Source organism: Miniopterus schreibersii (genome assembly GCF_964146895.1).
Source record: "Miniopterus schreibersii genome assembly, chromosome: 9".
Classification (NCBI taxonomy): domain Eukaryota; kingdom Metazoa; phylum Chordata; class Mammalia; order Chiroptera; family Miniopteridae; genus Miniopterus; species Miniopterus schreibersii.
In genome coordinates, this window is record NC_138118.1 from 17,568,321 (window position 1) to 17,579,638 (window position 11,318).

Consider the following 11,318-nt stretch of genomic DNA (forward strand, 5'->3'; position numbering starts at 1 on the left):
GATACGATTTTATGTGAATATGAATTTTTATTTTTTAATTGATTTTTTTAAACATATATAGAGAGAAACATCAATTAGTTCCACTTATGTATGCATTCATTAGTTGATTCTTGTATGTGCAGGTCAAACCTGTAACCTTGGCATATTGGGACGATGCTCTAACCAACTGAACTACCTGGCCAGGACCAGAGTTTTTAAATGTAGATTGTACATAAACTTTTTATAAACGGAGGCTGTGCTATCCACACAGTCAAAATATTTCGGGGTTAGTATTTAGAGTGGGGTTCATTGCCTTCCCCTTAGTTCAACAACTATCAGGTCTCAGAAAATGAAGCCTCAGTCTAGGGAATGTCACAGGCCCATAGGGGACATCCTGCCTGTAAACTCCACTGGGATATCTGCCCAACTTGAAGCCTTAGCTGAGAGGAGAGGAGTCTGGGGGCCAAGCTTGTTTGTGTTGGTTTTGAATGTCTACATTGTATCACCTGGTTAGTTTATATTTTCCACACCTAGGATCCTTAGGTACACTGTTCGTTCTACCTTCAAAGCCCTTCCTCCGTCCCATCCCAATCATCTACAGTATGGTCCTGTCCTTTCAGACTCAGCTGAAATGTCACTTCCTCTATGCGAATTTTCTGTTATCCAGGGATACTCAGGTACTTCCTTCTCTGAGGTCCTTCAGTACTTTTTTCATACTGACCTTGAACACAGTGATTTTTTTGTACTTTCATTTTTAAACTTACTTCTCTCTCTCCTTGACTACCTTATAAATCCCTCAAGGTCATGCCCCATAGCTCCATTCATCTTTGTGCTATCAGGACTTTTAATAACCGGGCACATACTAAGTGCTCTATAAATAGCTGAATGAAGGAATAAGAGACTGAAAAATACCAGTTTTGTACAGTTCTATAATATAATCCACCATTTGCATTTGTCAGTTAATACTATCCTTTATAGGATTTCCCCCCTCTCTAGTATAGGATCCTGTCTAGGATCACACATTGCATTTAGTCATGTCTTTAATCTCCTTTAATCTGAAACTGTTCTTCACCTTTTCCATGTCTTTTATGACAGTGACATTTTAAAGGAATACAGTCCTGCCCCCTTTTTTAAATAAAAGGTTCCTCATTTTGTGTGTGTCTGATATTTCTTCATGATTAGATTCAGGTTATGCGTTGCCTGCCAGAAAATTATATAAGGGATGTGATCTCCTTAGGACATCACATCTGGAGGCAAATTATATCCATCTGCCCTTCGTAGGTGATACTAATTTTGATACTCAGACTAGGTGTCCGATTTCTTCACTGTTGAGAGTGGGACAGGCCAGAGGGATGATTTCATGCCAGAGATTCTTAGTATTAGTCAAACGGTGAACCTCTCGCTACAGGGCTGCCTCCAAGGGTCACAGGAGGGTGGGGGCTGGCTTGGAGGGGACAGCCCGTGAGGAGGAAACCCTTGGAGGAAGTAGCCTCTGGCGTCTGAGGGTTTCCTTTGCCTTGGGAAGCATGCATGCTACAAAGGCAGGTCTGCCTGCCCACCACACTTCAGGTCATCACCTACAAGCCCAATGGGAACTCTCAATTAACTTAATGGCCTTGGAGGCTTTCCATAAGTGCTAGATACGGTGGCAGAACACCTGGAAATGTACAGGAAACAGGAAAGTGGGCTTTTTGTTTCTAGCACCCTGGGACCCAAGTTCTTTTAAGGAGTAAGATGAAAAAAGCTGAAGACGCATCCTGAAAGAGAGGAAAACAAGATGCTGATTCTGTCATTACCTGTGACTGGGACCTTTATTTTGACTCACTGTTTTTATCTGTCAAAAAAGGAAGCAATGTGTTTACAATTAGCTTCTCAAAGTTATTGTGATGATCACATCAAACAATGTATGAAAGTTCTTGGAAAAGTGCAAAGTACTATAAAAAGTAATGACTATTAACGTCGGACATTATATATACTAGAGAACACAATGCAGTACAGTGATAAATTATATGTTGGCGAACTGTCACCTAACCCTCACCCTGGGTCCCCCATCCCACCGTCTCCCTAAGAAGTAGATTCATACTTTCAGAAAGATGAAGTGGGAAAGTAGTAGTAGTATTGTATTGATGTTCTATTGCTGCCATAGCAAATTGCTACAAACTTAGTGACTTTAAGACAACATGGATTTACCTCACCGTTCTGGAGGTCAGAAGTCTGAACGGCGTCTCACGGCTAAAATCCAGGTCCCAGCAGGGCTGTGCTCCGTCCTGGAGACTCAAGGGGAAAAGCTGTCTCCTTGTCTTTTCCAGCTTCTAGAAGCTGCCTGCTCCATTGCCCATGGTCACCTTCCTTCATCTTCAAAGCCAGAGATGTTACACCTCTTTCATAGTCACATCTTTTTCTTTTCAAAAAAATTTTAAGATATATCGTCATTGATTTCAGGAAGAGGAAGGGAGAGGGAGAGAGTTGAAACATCAATGATGAGAGAATCATTGATCAGCTGCCTCCTGCATGCCCCCGACTGGGGATGGAGCCCGCAGCCCGGGCCTGTGCCCTGACCAGGAATCGAACCCCGATCTCCTGGATCCTAGGTCGATGCTCAACCGCTGAGTCACGCCCTTTTTCTAACTCTCTTCTGTCTCCCTTCCTCTCTTAAGGACCCTTGTGATTATATGAGGCTCACCCAGATAATCCAGGATAATCTGTTTTCAAGTCAGCTAGTTAGCAACTGTAATTTCCTTCTTCCCTGTAACCTAACATGTTCTGGAGATTAGGACATGAGCATCTGTAGGGGGTATTATTCTGCCTACCACAGTATATATTTTGAAAGCATTCTACCTGGAAAGAACTTTGGCAAAAGCAAAAAAAAGGAAAGTCAAAATTCTTCCTCACTTCTCGAAATAAAGGTTTATAGTACTACTGGGTAATCCATAGCAATATATATATTTTTTTTTCATGGGAAAGCAGCAACACCTAGTGTCTCTCTATATAAATTTCAACAGAAAACATAGTGTCCTGTAATTAAAAAGGCAGACTAGAAGATGCAGCTCAGTGACGGATGGTGTAGAAATGACATTTTCACTACTCACAGAAGGATGGTGATTCTCTCTATGTTCTTTGGCATTAGTATGAGCCCCTTTCCCCCAACCCACGCATATATCCAGAAGTATTTTAAGTAATTCTGTTTCGGGCATGGCACCATACTTGGCTCTGTGATAGATGCAGAAAGATAAGGACATGATCCCCATCCTCAAATGGCTTCCAGTCTTATTGGGCAGATGAGAAATGCTTGGCAATTAAAGCATATGTACCCATTTACAAAATACTAAAGGCTTAATGGCCAAGTGTATTATAATTATGCTTAGTTGTACATACATCAAAACCCAAAAGAACACTGGCTGAAACAGCAGAGAAGTTTATTTCTTGTCATGTGAAAGAATTGGTGCAGCCATAGTTTGGCAGTTCCTCGAAAAAGTGAGACATAGAGTTACCATATGACCCAGCAGTTCTGCTCCTAGGTAGATATACAAGAGAATCGAAAACATACTTTCATACAAAACTTGTACGCTAATATTCATAACAGCAATTTTTATAATAGCCAAATTGTGGGAGCAAGCCAAGTGTCCACCATCCGATAAGTGGATAAACAAAATGTGTATCTGTGCAGTGGAATATTATTCAACCATAAAAGTGCTGATATATGCTACAGCAGGGAAAAACCCAGGAAACATTGTACTAAGTGAAACACACACACACACCAGACACAAAAGGCAACATATTGTGTGATTTCATTTAAATGAAATGTTTAGAATAGGTAAATCCATAGAGACAGAAAGCAGGTGAGTAGTTGCTAGGGGCTGGGGAGTAGGGAAGTAAGAATCGGAGTGACTGCTAATGAGAACAGAGTGTATTTTGGGGGTGATGGTTGAACAGCTTTGTGAATATACCCAAAACCCTAAAAACACTGCATTGTACACTTCAAATGAGTAAGTTGTTGTGTATGTGAGTAATATCTCAAAGTAACTAAAAATACTAGCATTAAAGAGGCAAAACTGGGTGATGAATAATTAGAGGACATGAAGAAAAGTTTGGAAAAGCACCTCCTGTTAGTTTTTGACACCTCACCTCCTCAGCCACTTCCATCTCCAGGCTTCAGAGTGATCACCCCTTTCTTTCCCATGTATTAGGTCCCACCCGCCCAGTGCAATCAGCAGATTGTTCGCTAAGTGAGGCTGAACTGGCCCCGGACAAGGAGATGGTGGTTATGATCCCTGTGGAGATAAAATTAAGAATGTGCTGATGGAAATAGAGAATGGAATAGAATTCACACTCCCTGACTCCTGAGGGTGTCCCTACTTGAGAGGCATCTATGGTTCTGGGAAGCAAATGTCCTTGGGAGTCCCTGGCCCCGATGGCGCAGGGGAGTGGGCCTGATACACCCCTGCGGCCCATCACTCAGTTTACCCATCTGTTTGGAGGATGACGAATCTTGGAGCAGAATGCCGAAAGGTTCCTGTGTCCCTACTCTTCATGTGGGATGTGAACTAGCACTGCTTGTCCCTGCTCCAGTGGCTGGCGCTGCTCTGGGCCCTTGGGCTAGTCACCTTCCCTCCTGCTCCACCGATAGAGCAGTTCCTCACTAACACACGTTCCCACATCTCCTTTACAGCCACGTGGCTTTGTTCTCAGCCTCTTTCCTGTTCTTCTAGTGCTGTGCCAACCAAGGCACTTTTTCTCTTTCAGGACACTCTACCACTCCACACACTGCTTTAAGGTTATTTCACTTGTTCCAACAGAACCTTATCAACAGTGCGGAGTGGATCACGCTCCATGTCTTTCCCTCTGACTTTCTTCATGTTTGTGCCAAACTTGAGATTTTGCCTGAGAATGAGTGGGGGCTGAGGGCAGATACGCCACGCAACTGGGTCGATCCGGTCCTGGGGTCCTGGGCCTCTGACTGTGCCCAATGGGCCAGCACACTTCTCATGACAGATTATTAAAGGCAGATGGACAGCAGGGCCAGACAGTCTGCCTCTGCCCTCAGGCCAGGCTGACCTCTTTGAAGTAGTCTTTTCCTGTCTTTACCCGCCACCCTGCAGCTGAGTTCTGCCCTTTCTCTGGGGAATGACACCCTCCTGGCCTAGCTCTTGGTGTGCTCCAGCAGGCTAAGCCTAGAACCCCCAGTCTGACCCACCTCCTGGGCCCTGCGCCTTGAAGGCCCGCAGGCCTCCATCCCCACCCCCTCCCTGCTCACGTTAACTGCCTTGGGTCAGAGTCCAGGCCAGCAAACACATCCATGAAATCATAAGGAAGATCAAAGTCAACAATGGTCCAGGGACCTTTTTTCCCCCCCCAGACTTAAAATGTTTAAGGATCCAGAGGTGGGCTGGGGAGTTGAGAAGTGGGGTGAGAACCCACACAATAATATTTATTTTCAAATGTGGTATAAAGTTTTCTAATTTCAACTTCATATTGCTAATGATATTAAAGTCCTGGCACTAGAGGCTCAGGAATAAAGATGAAGATGATGAAGGTGCTTGAATGGACAATACTGGCTCTTTCTCCTGATATAGTAATGCCCAGTTTGTTTTTGAGACATCCAGCAATGATTAGAAATGTGCCCCTAAGCAGCCCTAGGCTCAGCTCTGGCACTCATGTCTTAATTAGGTGAGTTTTGACTCATCATGATTTAGTTACCCATTTTTTCTTAATAGAGTGTTTTAGTTGTTTTATGCAGTTAGAAGGAGGAAGCTCACAACAGGCATCACATGGCAGAAGAGATACGACAGAAAAGATCATTAACTGTCCTACTGTACAAGTCCCAGCAGCAATTAAGAATTTACATAAACAGCACAGCTTCAATTATTTAGTCGACAATCCCTAATAACAACACCAGCAGTGTGGGGTACTTTATTCTTCATAAAAGTGATTAGCTTGCTATATAACCTAATCACATTAAAAATGTAATTCCCATAACAACATTTGTTATTACTGCCATGTAAATTTTGACATCAAAATGTACTGCAGCACAAAAGCTAAAATAAGTGATTCCTCCACTAGAGGGCTGGTGCCCACTCTGTCCTTCCTCTGGCAGCAGGCGGTGTGGGTGGAATTGAGTAGAACCTAATTTTCAGCAAGTTCTTATTTTTTCACAACCTGAGTGAATTCTAGGAATAAATGCTGCTGAAGCTAATTCTTTCAGGAGAGGAGTGGTTCTGGAAAGATGATTGAGACTCACATGAGTGATTTAGGGGGATTTTAAAATTTCCATTTATCCAACAATTCAACTTAAACATTTATCGGGCTACTTGAATGTGTGAGGATGTGGGCCAGATGCTAGATACAAAGGCAGTGAGACACTGCTTCTGCCTCAAGGAGCTTCTTTCGAACTCTGCATCATTAGACACTGATGTCCAGTTCTCCCGGGCACTTGGTCACTGGCTAGGAGTTAGGTGCTGTCATGTCCTTTATGTTGACTTCCCCACCCCCCCTCCGAACAAGTGACCAGTGAGTTTAAAATTTTTTTTATTAATATGTCTTTATTGATTTCAGAGAGAGGAGGAGAAACATCAGTGATGAAAGAGTCATTGATCAGCTGCCTCCTGCACGCCCCCTACTGGGGATCGGGCCTGCAACCCGGACATGTGCCCTGACTGGGAATTTAACCGTGATCTCCTGGATCCTAGGTGCATGTTCAACCGCTGAGCCATGCCAGCTGGGTGTGAGTTATCTTTTTAACTGCATCAAATCTAGCCCATCCTGCATATTATAGAAAGTAAATTAGACTTCCAACCACCCCCGGTGATGGGTGTCAGTGAGATGACAGGTGCAAAGGCACTGTGGTTGGCATGTAGTGGGCCTCAGTGAAGGGTATTTTTCTTCCCCCCTTTCCATTTAAAATCTCATGAAAAATGTGAATTCTTATCTATCAAAAGAAAGCTGATTCCATGTGTCTTTTTACTATAGGAACATCTAGAAATTTTTTACACAAGAGATTTCTTCATTTGAGAGGTGGGTAATGACAGGGATGATTTTATAGTTATCATGTGTGATGAAGTCTGCTAATTGCCTCCCAATATTTATTTTTGTTCTCTTAGTAATAGCATCTCAGTATTTAGGTGGGCAATATTATGCCTCAAACTAAAAGACATTTGCCAAGTTCCCTTGCAGCTATGCAAAACCATTGACTACTAGACAGTAAGATATTAAAAGAAAGTGGGTGGGATTTCTGTAAAGGCTCTTTTTAAGAAATGGAGTACCCTTAATTTTTTCCTTTGCTCCATTCTGCTACCTGGGATGTTGATTCAGTGGCTGAAGCTCTAGCAGTTCCTGTTGGACCATGAGGACGCGCGCCCCATTCTAGGGATGGTGGAGAGTGAACCGGAAGGCACTTGGGTCCTTGGTCACTTGGTGGAGTGCCATATAAGTCATGACTGTCTATTTCTGGATTTCTTCTAGATGAAAGAAAATAAATTTCTAATTTCTTTAAGTCACTGGCTTTTTAATTTTTAAGTAATTAATTTAATTGATTTTTAATTGTGGTAAAATATAACATAAATTTACCATTTTAACAGTTTTTAAGTGTATAGTTCAGTAGTGTTACCTATATTCACATAAACTACTGTTGTTTTAAGTTTTTTGTTTATATGAATTCAAACCTAATCCTAACTAAAACAGAGAAGCTCTTTTAACTGACCTACAGTGAACTAACTTGTTAAATTTAAAACACATCATTTCTTCAGTCTTTGCCCATCAAGTGAGTGCTCTGGCTACTAAACTAATCTGTAGGACAGTGGTTCTCAAACTCGCATGTGCATCAGATTCACCTGGAGATTTCTGGATTCCACTCCCAGAGTTTCTGATTCAGTGGGCCTGGAGTAGGGCCTGAGGGTCTAAGCAGTTTCCTCTGATGCTGCTGGTCCGGGGTGCTCACGTTGAGAACCACATATCTAAGTTAAGGATACCACAGGCTTCTGTTTCTACCAGTGAGCTGACTGTCACCAGGAATCAATTGTTTGTTCTCAAACCTGTTTATATGTGTTATATGTGCGAATGTCTTTATAATTGCAATGATGTAAACCTATTTATGTGTCAGCCTGTTTACATAATGTACTTGTGATTGTAATTTAATTACATGTTACATAAAGCTATGACAAAGTAGTTGAAAAAATAATTGTTACTATGAAACTAAGCTGAGAGCTTTGTAACTACTTTATATAGGTACTCACTAAAATAATGACAACAAGTAGGGTTTGCTGCGGCAACTGTTAAAAGTCAGAAAAAAATCTATTAAAATTTTAGAGGAATCATGAACTCAAGTTGCTTTAAAAGGGTTTTAAAATTATTGTTTTACTTTAAACAAGTCAAGTCTATAAATTGTAAATGATGTGTTATGGCTGTGATTTAGTCAATGGACACAAAATAGAAATTCAACTAGTGAATCCAATCTTTACAAACAAAACAAAAACCTTTGGGAAATTGGCAAACGAATGGCTGCTTAAAAATTCTAAATTAAAATAAAACGTTTCAATCAAAATAAAATGTTTAAAGTATTTTCTCTGCTTCCTTGCCTTTTCAGTTAACCGATGATCTCAGCCTGGGTTACCCAGAATGCAGAGTCTGAGGAAGTGGCTTAAGTGCTAGTACTTTAATCGGGATTGCAATCCAAGCAGGATGAACATAAGGGGAAGGAGGCCAGGAGGAGGGAGAGCTAATATGAAAATGCCCAATTGAGCTGCCTGCTCTTAAAATTGAGTGGGACTGATTTCGTGATCTTACAGAACCATTTTCAGAGAGGCTATTATAAATAACTGCATTTTAGAACAGTGTGTCTGGGGTAAGGAGGGAGAAGAATTTACTTGTTGTCTCCCATCTCTCATTGGTTCAAAGTGTGGGCATGCTTGGGCACCCGGGGGTGCTTTCTGGGCATGTGGCTCATGCAGGCATGCAGGGCCTGAGCTCAGAATGGGACCCTGCTCTTCTGGTTTACTGTTGTTTCATCACTGCCTTGACATTCTTAATAATTTTACCTGGCCGTTGTGGCTCAGTGGCTGAATGTCGACCATGAACCAAAAGGTCACTGGTTTGATTCCTTGTCAGGGCACATGCCTCCGGTTCAGGCTCGATCCCCAGTAAGGGGCATGCAGGAGGCAGACCGCCAGTAGGGGGCGCGCAGGAAGCAGCCAATTGATGATGTTTCTCATTGATGTTTCTCTCTCTCTGTCCCTCTCCCTTCCTCTCTCTCTTAAAAAAAAAATCAATTAAAAAAAGAAATTCTTAATAATTTTATTTCTGAATTTGTGTTTTGTAGGTGAAGTCTGAGAGACAATGAAGCATGTGCTTGTGGGGCTTGGAGCTTCTGCTCTAAAGTGGTCTCTCCCTTTCCCTGCCCCCCTGGGGTGGGTTCTCAGCAGTCTGCTTCCCCACCCTACTCCTGCCCTTTGCCCCCACTGGGGCCTGGGTTTGGGCAAGGGGAGAACTGGATCAGGAATAAGTGCTATGTGTACTGAGGCATGGGGCCCTGGACACTTGGGGTTCTGCACTCACCCAGTGAGTATCTCTGTACCCAGGGAATGTAGCATTAAATAGCAGGTAAAATATACCATGACACATCAAGAAAGAGACTGTGGAAGAAAGCAAAATGATTTTTCCCTGCTTTTTGAACACACCACCTCACATTTTCTTTTGTACCGGGCCCTGCAAACTATGCAGCTGGCTCTGATGGGCACGAAGTGGGTCTGTGTGTGTCATGCCAGTAGGGACACTCTGAGGCAGAGGGTAGGTGTGTGCAGCATGGGCACAGGGCAAGATTCTATCAGGGTTCCTCTGCCTGAAGTGGGTCAGAGGCCACATTGAGGAGACCGCTGCAGTTGTAGCTATGTCTGGCACATCTGGCCAAAGACTCTGGGGACATGTGACACCAAGAAGGTCTGGACTGGAAGGTATGAAGTGCTGATATAGTTCTTCCCTTACATCTCTCTAATCAACTCTGCCCTGCCCCTATGTCTGGCTCCCACACCATAATATGTGGCCTTCATTTTCGTGATCTGAAGATGTCTATGTCTTTCTTGAGAAAGGAGGTGCAGGTTCAAGAATTCACAGAGTCACTTTCAAAATCATAGCCAGCCATAATTTCTGTGTGTTTTTTTCAAATAACAAAAACAATTTTAATCACAAAACCTGTTGGAATTTTGTTCAGATAGAAATTGGGGAATATCTTGCAATGTACAAAAATGGTATATCCCTGTGTTTATTTAAATTTCTTTAATTTCTCTTACAACATGTAGTAATTTTTTGAATTGAGTGTCATACATCTTTAGATTAATTTCTAGATAGTTATTTTTTTCAGTTTTATTTCGATATAATTGCCATGTAACATTGTATTAGTTTAAGGTATACAAATAATGGTTTATATATGTAGTATATGTTGCAAAATGATTACCACAATAAGTTTAATTAAGATTCATCCTCTCACATAGCTATAAATTTCCTTTTCTTTTTTTATTTATCTTTATTGTTGAGAGTATTACAGGTGTCCCATTTTCCCCCCCAAATTGACCCCCTCCACTTCCCTCCCACCTCCTCCCCAGGCCTTTACCCCGTTATTGACTGTGTGCATGGGTTATGCATATACGCATATAACTTCTTTGGTTAATCTCTTCCCACCTTCTACTCCCCCTTCCCTCTTTCCTCTGAAATATGATCGTCTGTTGCATGTGTCAATGTCTTTGGATTTAGTTAGTTCGTCAGATTCTTTTGTTCATTAGCTTCTTCTTAAAGAAGACACTTCAACTTTTCCTGTAGTGCTGGTCTGGTGGTGATGAACTCGTTTAGCTTTTTCTTATCTGTGAAGCTCTTTATCTGACCTTCAGTTCTCAATAATAGCTTTGCTGGGTAGAGCAATCTTGGTTGTAGTTCCATGTTTTTCATCACTTTGAATATTTCTTGCCACTCCCTTCTGGCCTGCAAGGTTTCTGTTGAGAAATCAGCTGACAGTCGTATGGGTGCTCCCTTGTAGGTAACTAATTGCTTTGCTCTTGCTGCTTTTAAGATTCTCTCTTTGTCTTTAACCTTTGGCATTTTAATTATGATGTGTCTTGCTGTGGGCCTCTTTGGGTTCCTCTTGTTTAGAACCCTCTGTGCTTCCTGGACTTGTAAGTCTATTTCTTTCCCCAGGTAGGGAAAATTTTTTATAATTATTTTTTCAAATAGGTTTTCAATTCCTTGGTTTTTTTCTTCCCCTTCTGGCACCCCAGTAATATGAATGGTGGGCCTCTTGAAGTTGTCCCAGAAGCTCCTCATACTATCTTCATATTTCTGGATTCTTTTTTCTTTTTGCT